The sequence below is a fragment of the Grampus griseus genome (assembly GCF_964374135.1).
Source record: "Grampus griseus genome assembly, chromosome: 9".
NCBI classification, from domain to species: Eukaryota; Metazoa; Chordata; class Mammalia; order Artiodactyla; family Delphinidae; genus Grampus; species Grampus griseus.
In genome coordinates, this window is record NC_139003.1 from 48545960 (window position 1) to 48556090 (window position 10131).

Below are 10131 nucleotides of genomic sequence, written 5' to 3' on the forward strand. Positions count from 1 at the left end.
TCAACGAATTCCCCCGAAACAGGTTTTGGGAGTTCAGAAGCGCCGGCAAATGCGGCCCCCGCAGTGGCAGCGGCAGCGGCAGCGGCAGAGGCTCCTAGCTGGGAGAAGGTGTTATTCTCACCCAGAGATTTGGTGCAGGGGTCGAGAACGACCAGCACGCAGCATTGGGGTTCACAGAGGGTTGACTCGCAGGGTTCTCCCTCACGCCCTGCCCCGGGGCTTTGGTCCCCTGCTCCAAAAGTGGGTGGCGTTGGGAGAGAAGAGAGAGAAGTCATCGAAAATGCCATGAAAGCACAAGTGACTGGGGTTCTCATCAATTGTCGCGAACAGAAAGGGGACCCCCATGGCAGGGCTGAGGGGCGTGAGCAGTGCTGAATATATTTGGGAACAGCCACAGGCTCCCTCTCAGGTCTTCTTCCAGGGAAGGTGGAACCCATTAGGAAACTGACCCCTTGCCAGCTTTGAGCAAGTGTGTCCGGGCCAGGTAGGTGGGCTGGGTCTCTCCCCACTTTGCTGAGGCTGGGAGGCAGGCCCCTCCTTGGCTCTGCAGCCCTACAACTCTCCTTTCTCTGTCCCCTCCTCAGAGCTTCTAGCGCTAAGCTGACAGCCGCAGAAGCCTGCCTTGCACCACCTCCTTCTAGATGTTCCAAGACAAAGCCCCAACTTGTGAAATTCTAAAGAAAAGTCCCTCTGTCACTAAATTTTTTTTCTTTCTTTCTTTTTTTTTTTTTTTTTGGTCTTCTATCTCTTACTTTTCTCTCCTCCTCCTCCTCCTTTTTCTTTTTCTCTACTCCTCTCTCTTCTCCCTGCCTCAGTCTTCCTATCTGTGGGCTTCCAGAGGTGGTGGAGGAAACAAGGAAACACAACATCCCTTCTCAAGTACTGCCTTTGACTTCTCCCCCATTCCATGAGAAGATGCTCATTAACCTCCCCTGGGGTGGGGTGTGCAGAAGGATCTGGACGGTATTGTTTGCACAAACGTCTCCACTCCCTGGAACTCCCAAAGCCACCAGGTGCTGAGCACTGCTAGCCCCCAAATCCTGGAGAATATTTTACAGGTGAGAGGAGCAATTGGGATCAGATCCCAGAGGCTTTTGCCCTGGTGCAGAGTTGTCCTAGGATGCTGTGGTGCCCTGTGCTTTCCAGCTGGTAGCCAGAGGCTGAGGGAGCAGTTGGCTTGCTCTTTCCTTCCTGTCAAAGTCGAGCCACCAGTGTTTGTGTTAGATTTGCCACTGTCCTCCACCCTCGGCAGGGCCCTTCCAGCACTGGGCCTGGGGCGCTCCTTCCCTCCCCCCCTTCATCCCCCGCAGCCCTCCACCAACTTACAGCCGGCCCCGCTGTGCTCACCTCCAAGAGGCCAGTTCCTCAGAGGGACTCCTGGTTCCCCGCCCCGCCCCGCCCCGCCCCCACTTTGCATTCAATGGGAGTGCTCTGCGTTTGATCCTCTTTTCCTCTGGGGTTTTCCCTGCGAGATGAAAGCGGAGTAGGATTGAAAGATCAAGAGGTGGCACTTGCGTCTCCTTCCTGGGTCCGGCCCATCCGAGCGGGGCTTCCCCTTGCGTCCCAGGAGGAAGGAGGCTCGAGTCCGGGTTCAGCCTCTCCGGTAGGGGGGCTGCCTCCTCGTGGCTTCGGAGCTGAAGCTTCAGGGATGCCCCATCCCTCTCCCGGTTCCTGCCTCCGCCCTTTCAAAACGCCTCAATTTTCCCTGTCTTTAGGGGCCTAAGATGCCCCCGAGTGCAAGAGGAAAAAAAAATTTTTTTTTAACCAAATGTCACTTCTTCCAAAAGCATCTTTCACCAACATCAGATGAAGAGGTCGAATTTTTAACAAGAGAAAGAAGAAAACAGGCGGGACTCGATAAGAGCACTGTTTCTGGTTGGGGTTTTGTGTGTGTTTCTTTTGGGGGGTGTTTGTTTCTGTTTGGTTGGTTTTTTGGTTTAGGGGGAGGCGTTTTGATAGCGTGGTTATCACTGTGTCATGAAGGTTATTCCCTACGCGGCAGGAGAAAAAAGGTAAATTCGCAGAGGGGATGCAGCCCGCGTCGCCGAGGTCTGGGCAACCTCATAAAACCAGAGAGGGGGTGATAGCAGCCTAACTGGGGTCCGGTCCGGGCCCCCACGGCTTCTCACCTCCCTCGGCGGGGAGGACAACCCCCTCCCCTCCGCGGGCCTGCTGTCCCCTCCCCCGCTGGGGCGGCGGTTTTAGGTCCAGCCGGCTCCTCAGGGATTGAAATTCTCCGGACTTCAAAAGCTCGCGGCTCCGCTTCCGCCCGGCTGGGCTGGGCAGGGGGTGGGTGGGAACCCCGGGGAGGAGACGCGGAGATAAGATGCGCGGGTTGTGTTAAATGGAATCGGAAGCCGGGCCTGGGCACAAGACGCGCTGATCCGCTGGAGCCTCTTCGCTTCCCGAGAAAACCCCGGCTCCGGGGAGCGGCGGCAGGGGGTAGGGAACGCCTCGGTGGCCTGCGGACCCTCTCGGGGCCATAGTCTGAGGCCCTGAGCACCCTCTCCAGCCAGCTGCGGGGCCTCCCGGCAGCAAGCACGAGTCCCCGCCGAAAGGAAGGGGCGAGGAGACCTGGGACAGGGGAATAGGGTTCGGGAGCTAATTTGGCTGCTTCAGTGCCAGCAAAATATTGATCAGGGAAAAGTTGTTTTCGCTTCTCACTTTAGTAAAATGTAAGAACAAAGGGAGCTTCCCTTTGAACAATAAGCGTCGCCGGGCTCCCGGGGCATTGATTTGGGGCCCTCGGTCATCTTCCAAGCTGTGGCGCGCGGGCTGTGGCGGTCGAAGTTCCCGCGCGGCTGGGTCGCCGCTGCTGTAATAGTGGGAGGTGAGGGGACTTCTGGCGGTCGGTCCCCGTCTCATCCCTGGCAGCTGCCGACGCCCATTTGGGAACCCAGAGCCCAGAGGTACCGCAGGGTGTGCCCCACTTGGAACAAGGTCCACTGGATCTCAGATGCCCAGAGGTAGGGTTTTTCCGGGATGGGGGGGGGCGGCGGTGCGGATCATCCCTGACCACATCCCCCGCCCCGCCCCTCGCCCACCGTGCAGAGTGAGTTGGTGGCAGTGGGCTCCACAGAGCAGCTTCTCCTTGGGGCAGGCAGAACCTGTGGCTTCTGGAACTCCAAACAAGCACCCCCTTCTCTCTGTACCTCCTGAAGTGAAGGCACCAGGGACAGGAAACTGGTGGCTTTCACCACCCCACCACTCCTGCTCCTCAGGTACTCACAGACAGCCAGTCCTGCAGCCACTCTTGCTTCTACACCTGTCAACTCTAGGCTCCCGTAGGCCTGAGCCCGGGGACTTCCGAACCCTGAGCTTGGGATTATGGACTGGACAGCCCACATCCTTACACCTACCACCTGCCCATCCGGGAGCTGGAGGACCAAGGGCAGGACTGGTGTCCTGAGGACCTCCCCAGGCTCAAGGCTTGCTCCTTCCTCAAGCCACCACCTGGAAGGGCCCAAGTTCTGGTCAAGTAATTCCCCAACATGCAAGCACCCAAAGACCCAGACGTCCCCCTCCCCTATCTTAGCAGAGATGGTATGGGTTTTTTTCACCATTAGTATCCTGAAATTTGCTTTCATTACAAAGTGCATTGATGCCCATTTCTCCTTTAATCTACATAGCACTTCCTTTAAAAGACCTCAACAAGCAGCAGCGCCTTTTCTCCCACACAGATAGGGTGACCGGTGGTCTTGACTCATGGCCAGGGCCTGGCTGAATGTTGGGCCCTGGACTAATGCTCCTTCCAAGTCCCTGTCCCTCCCTGGCGAGCAGGTATGCCCAAACACCCAACAGTGCCTTAACTCTCCATAAGGCATCCTCCACAAAGCCCCAGGCTTTTCTGGGATCAAGCTGGGTCCAGGGGCCTCACAGGGTGTCCACCCGCCCCCAGAATCAGAAGGCTCAAGACCCACATACCTGGGCTGTCCTCACCCTGCTCCTCCATGATTTCCCAGGAGGGCAAAGAGGAACCCCATGTGGAAATCTGGAAGCCCCACATGATAAAGAGCAGTCACTGTTCTAAGCATTTCACCTGTATTAGCTCTTTTCATTGTCACAACAGGCCCTAAGGAAGATATTATGAATCATCCCTATTTTCTGAAGCACAGAGAGGAGGCTCATATATAAACGACTCAACTCCCATCCCTCTAACTTCAGGTCCACACTCAAAACTGGAGCCATTAGAAACTGCCAGGCATCACATTCTGAATCTTTCCTTCCCAAAACTCCACTTGTGTTTTTTTTTTGCCAAGGCCTTTTCTCCTCCGTACTCCCAGAAAAATTCACAGGGGCTAGGAGAAGTGTGTGTTGCGGGCATTGGAGGGTGGGGGTGTGTGGGGAGAGGTGTAGGCACCTAACCTCTAGCCACTCACTTTGGGCATGAAGGAGAGTAAAGAATAAAATGGCCCAAAGCCATTTGGAAACTTGTCCCAGAGAAGTCCTCCAGGCCTTACCCTCTTTTAAGAAAGGGATCAGAGGCTGGGTGGGGATTATGCATATCTGCAGAGTGTCTGGAGTCACCCTTAGGGATGTGGGGTAAGAGAGACTAACTGATCTACTCAAGCAGGTGGGAAGAGTCCTCAGGGCCTGAATTCCAAAGTAGGAATGTCACTGCAGCAGCTGGTTCTGGAGACCCTAAGACACAAAGTCTGGTCCGTCTTTGACCATTACAATCCACTGAGGCCCTGAGCACCTATCTGGAAAGGGGCAAACTCATCAGGCTTACCTAACCAGTTTTAACATCTTGGGAGTCATGGCCATTCACATATCTGGCAAATCTCTCTCCAGAAAAGTGCACAGAGACATTGAAGTTAGCCTTCAGTTTCCAAGATTCCCCTACCCTCTACAGCCCCTACAGAGCCACCAAACTTCAGACACAATTGCCTGATCCCTTTGATGGGGGGGGGGGTATGGTTTTACCAGATGTTTTCCCTTAGATGGCAGCTACCTCTCTCCACCTGTCTTCCAGGATTGATTGGCGCAAGGGACAAAACCTGAGGGACTGGCTAGGCCTCCCCACACATCCTCAAGGCTCTGCACGTGCCTCCATTTAAAACCAGACCCTGGAGGTGCATCTGGGTGGAGAGAATGGCGGCGCTGGTGATTCTGCTGTAACAGGCAGGACTTAGTTGGGGCTGACCTTCCCTTGGGATAAGGGCAATCCAGAGTGCAAGGAGCTGGTGGTTACTATGGAGGCCCACACGCCATGGGTTGCTTTCCCTCCTGGGTGTGGTGGGGGGTGGCGGTAGTAGTCCTTCGGTTTCATTTTTAATAGATTTTGACCGGGTCACAAACCCTTTCCAAGCTTTCTGGACTGCCCAAAGGCCAAAAGAGCCTGACAGCTCCCCTCCCCCCTCCAGTGGGGCGCCGCCCCCCACTCTCACCCCGGTGCTGGTAGAGGGAACCCGCCTACTGAGGCGCCCGTCTGGGTGGTCCAGCGCGGGGTGTGGGGGGGAGAGATCCGGGACCCCTACTTGGTGGAGTCGTTACCCAGTAGGATCTCTCTTCTAAGATTTAACTAGCCTTAAATGCCCTAACCGCTCCCTCCCGGTGCGGGTCTCTGTGTGAGTCTCTGTTTCTGCGTGCTCGCTGACCGCGTGTCTGTCTCTCCCGGTTCCCGGGCCAAGGAGGAGGCCGCAGCCCCCTCCTCTCTCCCCACTCGGCCTCGCTGGGTCAGGAGACGCGGTGGCGCCGGACTGCGAACGGAGGAGTTGGTCTCCCGGGTGAGGGGTAGGGGAACCGCCCCCACGCGAGGAAGTCCAACCAGTTGGGCCGGCTAAGCCTCTCTCTACGAAATGGAAAAACCTTTGTGTGAGGAGTTCTGGGGACTGATTTTTGTAGAGCCCCTCCTGACCCGGGCTAGTCCCTTCCTCCTATTGAGCTTCACGGAGTCCCGATGGGGTACAGCTCCTCCGGTTATGCAGAGGGAAAACTGACTCTCAGAGAGGTTGATGGACTTGCCCAGGGTCACACAGCTGGGAAGTGGCCGAGCTGGGATTTTAACCTAAGTAGTCCAGCCTGCAAAAGCCAGATTCTCTTTGTGAGGTTAATGCTGCGCCCCCAGGACCGAGGACTACGTTCCCTGAGACCGCAGATAGACCACTGTGGTGCCTTGGGTATGACTGAAAGACCTGGACAGAGGCCACCTTTCTCGGGTTGGTTGGGTGGATGCTGCTGCGGCCCCAGCAGAGGGTGAGCGGTGAGCGGGGGTCAGCTTCAGCTGTTACCGTAAGTCTCAGAGGAGCGGGGCACAGCGGGAAGGGCGGCTAAGAACAGGGAGGGCCGTAGGGCGCCGCGACGTGGAGGGACTGTGAGTTCCTGGTTCAGAGCCTTTCGGCGAGCCAGTGAGGGTGCGCATGAGCCTGCAGTTGTGAGTTTCGTAGGTGGGGTACCAGTTATCAGGGGGTTGTTGTAGTGGAGGGAGAGCAGGAGGAATGTCGGCGCAGAGGACAGGGTGTCAGCGGCCCAGCACTGGAGTGCGCGCACAGTCTGGGCCCGGACCTGGAACCTCAGTCCCTTCCTGTCCCCCACAGGGCCGTGCGAGGTGCGGCCGGGAGCCCCCTGAACGTCCCTGTCCGGCCTGAGAGCCGGTCAACCGCCCCGTCCTGTCCCCGCGGCCCTTTTCTGCGCCCTCCTCCGCTCCCGCCCCTTGCCGCCGCAGTGACAAAGCGCAGCTCCTGAACTGCTGTCTTGGTGCGCCCCCCACTGCCGACCGCCAGAGGAGGAAGTCGCGGCTTGTCTTAGCATCTTCGCTGGCTCTGATCCCGCGACTCTGCAGTGGGCGGCAGCCCAAATCCCCTATCCGGGAAGCCCACCTTCGCTCGGTAGGGAGTCTCACCTCGCCTTGCGCGCCCGACTTCTGAGCTGGACCCCAGGAGGGATGGAAGGCAGGTCGCGGTCCCTTAGCCTTGGCTTCTAGGAAAGGGTAATTACCCGTGAGGGGCTGGAGGGAGCAAAACAGCTCTGGGACGCTACCCTCCCCCCTCCTCTGACACCGCACCCCCCCCAACCAGTCGAGGCTTGCCTAAAGGAGGGTCGCATAGGCGAGGGTGCCTTATCGATTCCCCTGATCAGCCAGTATGATCAAATCATGCCCCCAACACACGGATCGACCCTATTTGTTGTGGTGCTCCCCAGGCATTGGGGAGCCCCTTGGACACCCCTGTCTCCACAGTCCTCCAGCGATTCTTTGAGCCTCACTTAGTTCTGAGCAACAACTTTGCTCGTAGCAATTCTCAGATTCCCTCCGACAGTGTTTCTTGAAGTGTGGTCCCTGCATCACCTGGGAACTTGTTAGAAATGTAAATTCTCTGGCCCCACTCCAGACTTATTGAATTAGAAACTCTGGAGGGGGGCCAGCGACTGGCACTTTAACAAGCCCTCCAAGTGATTTTGGTGCACACTCTAGTTTAAGAACTGCTGCCCTGTGGATTCCATCATCCTGGTTTCTAAGTTCCCATGATTTTCCACTCTGCCTGGAATGGCTTCTTATAAGTGTTTTTGTTTTGTTTTGTTTATTTTTTTATTTATTTCAAATTTCTGGTGCAGAGCTTTATGCCTCTTTCACCCATGTTTATTCACCCATGTTCTTTACGCTTTAGCAACTCTAGGTGTCTCTTTGCACACTAACTTACTACCTAATGATGTCATCATCTAACTTAGCTCCTCACTCATCTTCTCATTCATCCACTGCCTAAGGACATACCTTACTCAGTGGCAGATTAGAAACTGCTCTGCAACTGCAGCAGCTGGAGCAGAGTTGAAAACTTGCCCTACCCAGACATTTCCTTCACAAAAGAAATCAGAGGCCTTGAGATGTGATTGGTTTGTTGGCTCTAGAGTGGGGAAGAGTAGATCTTCCATGTCTGTGTACCCCTATCCTGCTAGAGGACAGATGGAATGGAAAGAAAGGCCATGGGAGTAACTGGGTACAAGGAAAGGTGAGGCATAGAAATGGGTTTTCTAAGGGCCCCCCAAGGACTATGGGCAGGGACTCAAGGGGTTCTGTCAGTACCTCCTGCCTGCAGCCTCTTAGGCTTGAGATATACAAGTATTTTTCTTTTCAGATATCTCAAGATGGTGATTCAGGCATCTGCTGTGGTTGGTTAAAAGCAAGCAGCTTTAGTAGGAATCAAAAAGGCCTAACCATCTAATTATATATGTAAATGCTTTTTCATTCAGTCATATTTATCTAGTATCAGACATACTCTGGAATGTTATTTAATAAATTAAATTTACAACTAATGTTATAAATTAGGCAGCAAGAGGCCAAGGTGCCACCAAGAATAAAGAGAGCCATAGGGGCTTCCCTGGTGGCGCAGTGGTTCAGAGTCCGCCTGCCGATGCAGGGGACGCGGGTTCGTGCCCCGGTCTGGGAAGATCCCACATGCCGCGGAGCGGCTGGGCCTGTGAGCCATGGCCGCTGAGCCTGCGCGTCCGGAGCCTGTGCTCCGCCACGGGAGAGGCCACAATAGTGAGAGGCCCGCGTACCGCAAAAAAAAAGAGAGGGCCTAAATAACTTTGTGTACTGGGTACTACTTTAAATGCTTTACATGTATTATATCATTTAATACTCACAACTCCATGAGGCAAGATGGAGAAATCAAGTCAAAGAAGGGTAAAATGCTGACTCAAAGTCACATATCCTGTTAGAGGTGAGATTTGAATCCCAACACTATGATGCTAGAGGCCACTCTCCTACTCACTGGATTCAACCTGTGTCTGTGGAAGCCAACAGGTCATGCCCTGGGATCTCAGTGGATTGATTTCATTTCCAAAGAAGACTAAACTAGTTTGATGCCTGTGAATAATGCAACTTCACCAGGCATTACTACTACTAATGTTAAGAACAATTAACCATTGGGTGGTCTTTTCTTACTTAGGTAACATTTTTACACCCACTGTCCCATTTGATACAATAATTCTGTGTAACAGGAAGAGCAGCTATTAACATAAGCCCCATTTGACAGATGAGGAAACTGAGGCCCAGAGAAGGTAAGTGCCTCCCCCAAATCACTCAGCTAATGAATGGCAAAGCAAGGAACACTGTTATTCCTTTTGACTTCTTTGGCTTTGTTTCTTAATTTTTTCTTTCATTCTCACTTTAGACACACATTCATGTATGTCATATTAAGCCTTGACACTTCTCTACTAGTTCAGGCTGCTGTTTGCTCCTCCCCAAGTCTCTAATGAGGTCGAAGAGGTCAGAGTTGTTCTTTCCAGTTTCCAGTTGAGGAAGCCAAGATTCAGAGAGTTCAGAGGACTTGACCAAGGTCACAGAGCCGCAATAAGGATCGAAGTCTTGGGCATTTCACAAACAAGAGTATGAATTTTGCAGAGAACTCTATAGAATGAATTATTCTTAGTCCCTGTCCATCCTTAAAGCCTGGCAATACGGACAGACGCTCAAAAGAAAGGCAGACAGTTGTGAAATACTACTGACAATTTACAAGTTTATAAAACATAATGTTAATGCAAGTTTTTATTATAATGGACTTAAAGTTCTTTCATAACTTCCATTATTGGCAATATGTCAACTTTGGAATGTTTTCCTAATTATTCTGGAGTCAGCCTTACTGTTCTTGGAAAGAATTAGAAGAGGAGAGAAAGGTCACTTTTAAAAATAGGCATGGAAAGGATCAAAGAAACCCAGATCCAGGATGTAACTCTGCCCTGGTCTTAGGCCCTGAGGAAGGGGTCTGCACTTTCACAAGTGGCAACACTCAGGCCATACATTTAATCCTGAATATGGCCCATCGGCAAGTGAAGACCCAGACTACCTCCAAAAATTGATGAATTTTCCTTTTATTAGAATCTGCCTTTCACTACAACCCTTATCTTTTCTCGGTACAGTTAATGGGAAAAAGCAAAAGCCCGTGTGCTCAGGCTCTAAGCTAAGGATGTGGTATGTGTTCTCATCTAAGCCTCACAACAATCCTCAGAGGAAAGTATGGGTCTCCCCATTTTACAGATGAGGAAACTGAGGCATAAAGAAGTTAACCAACTAGCCTGAGGTCACACAGATAGTCAATGGGAGAGTCAGGGGAAAATCCAGGCTTGTAAATACAAAATTTTATTTCCAATAGCTGTAAATCCACTTTCCCTATGGATGTAGATTTTGAGGTC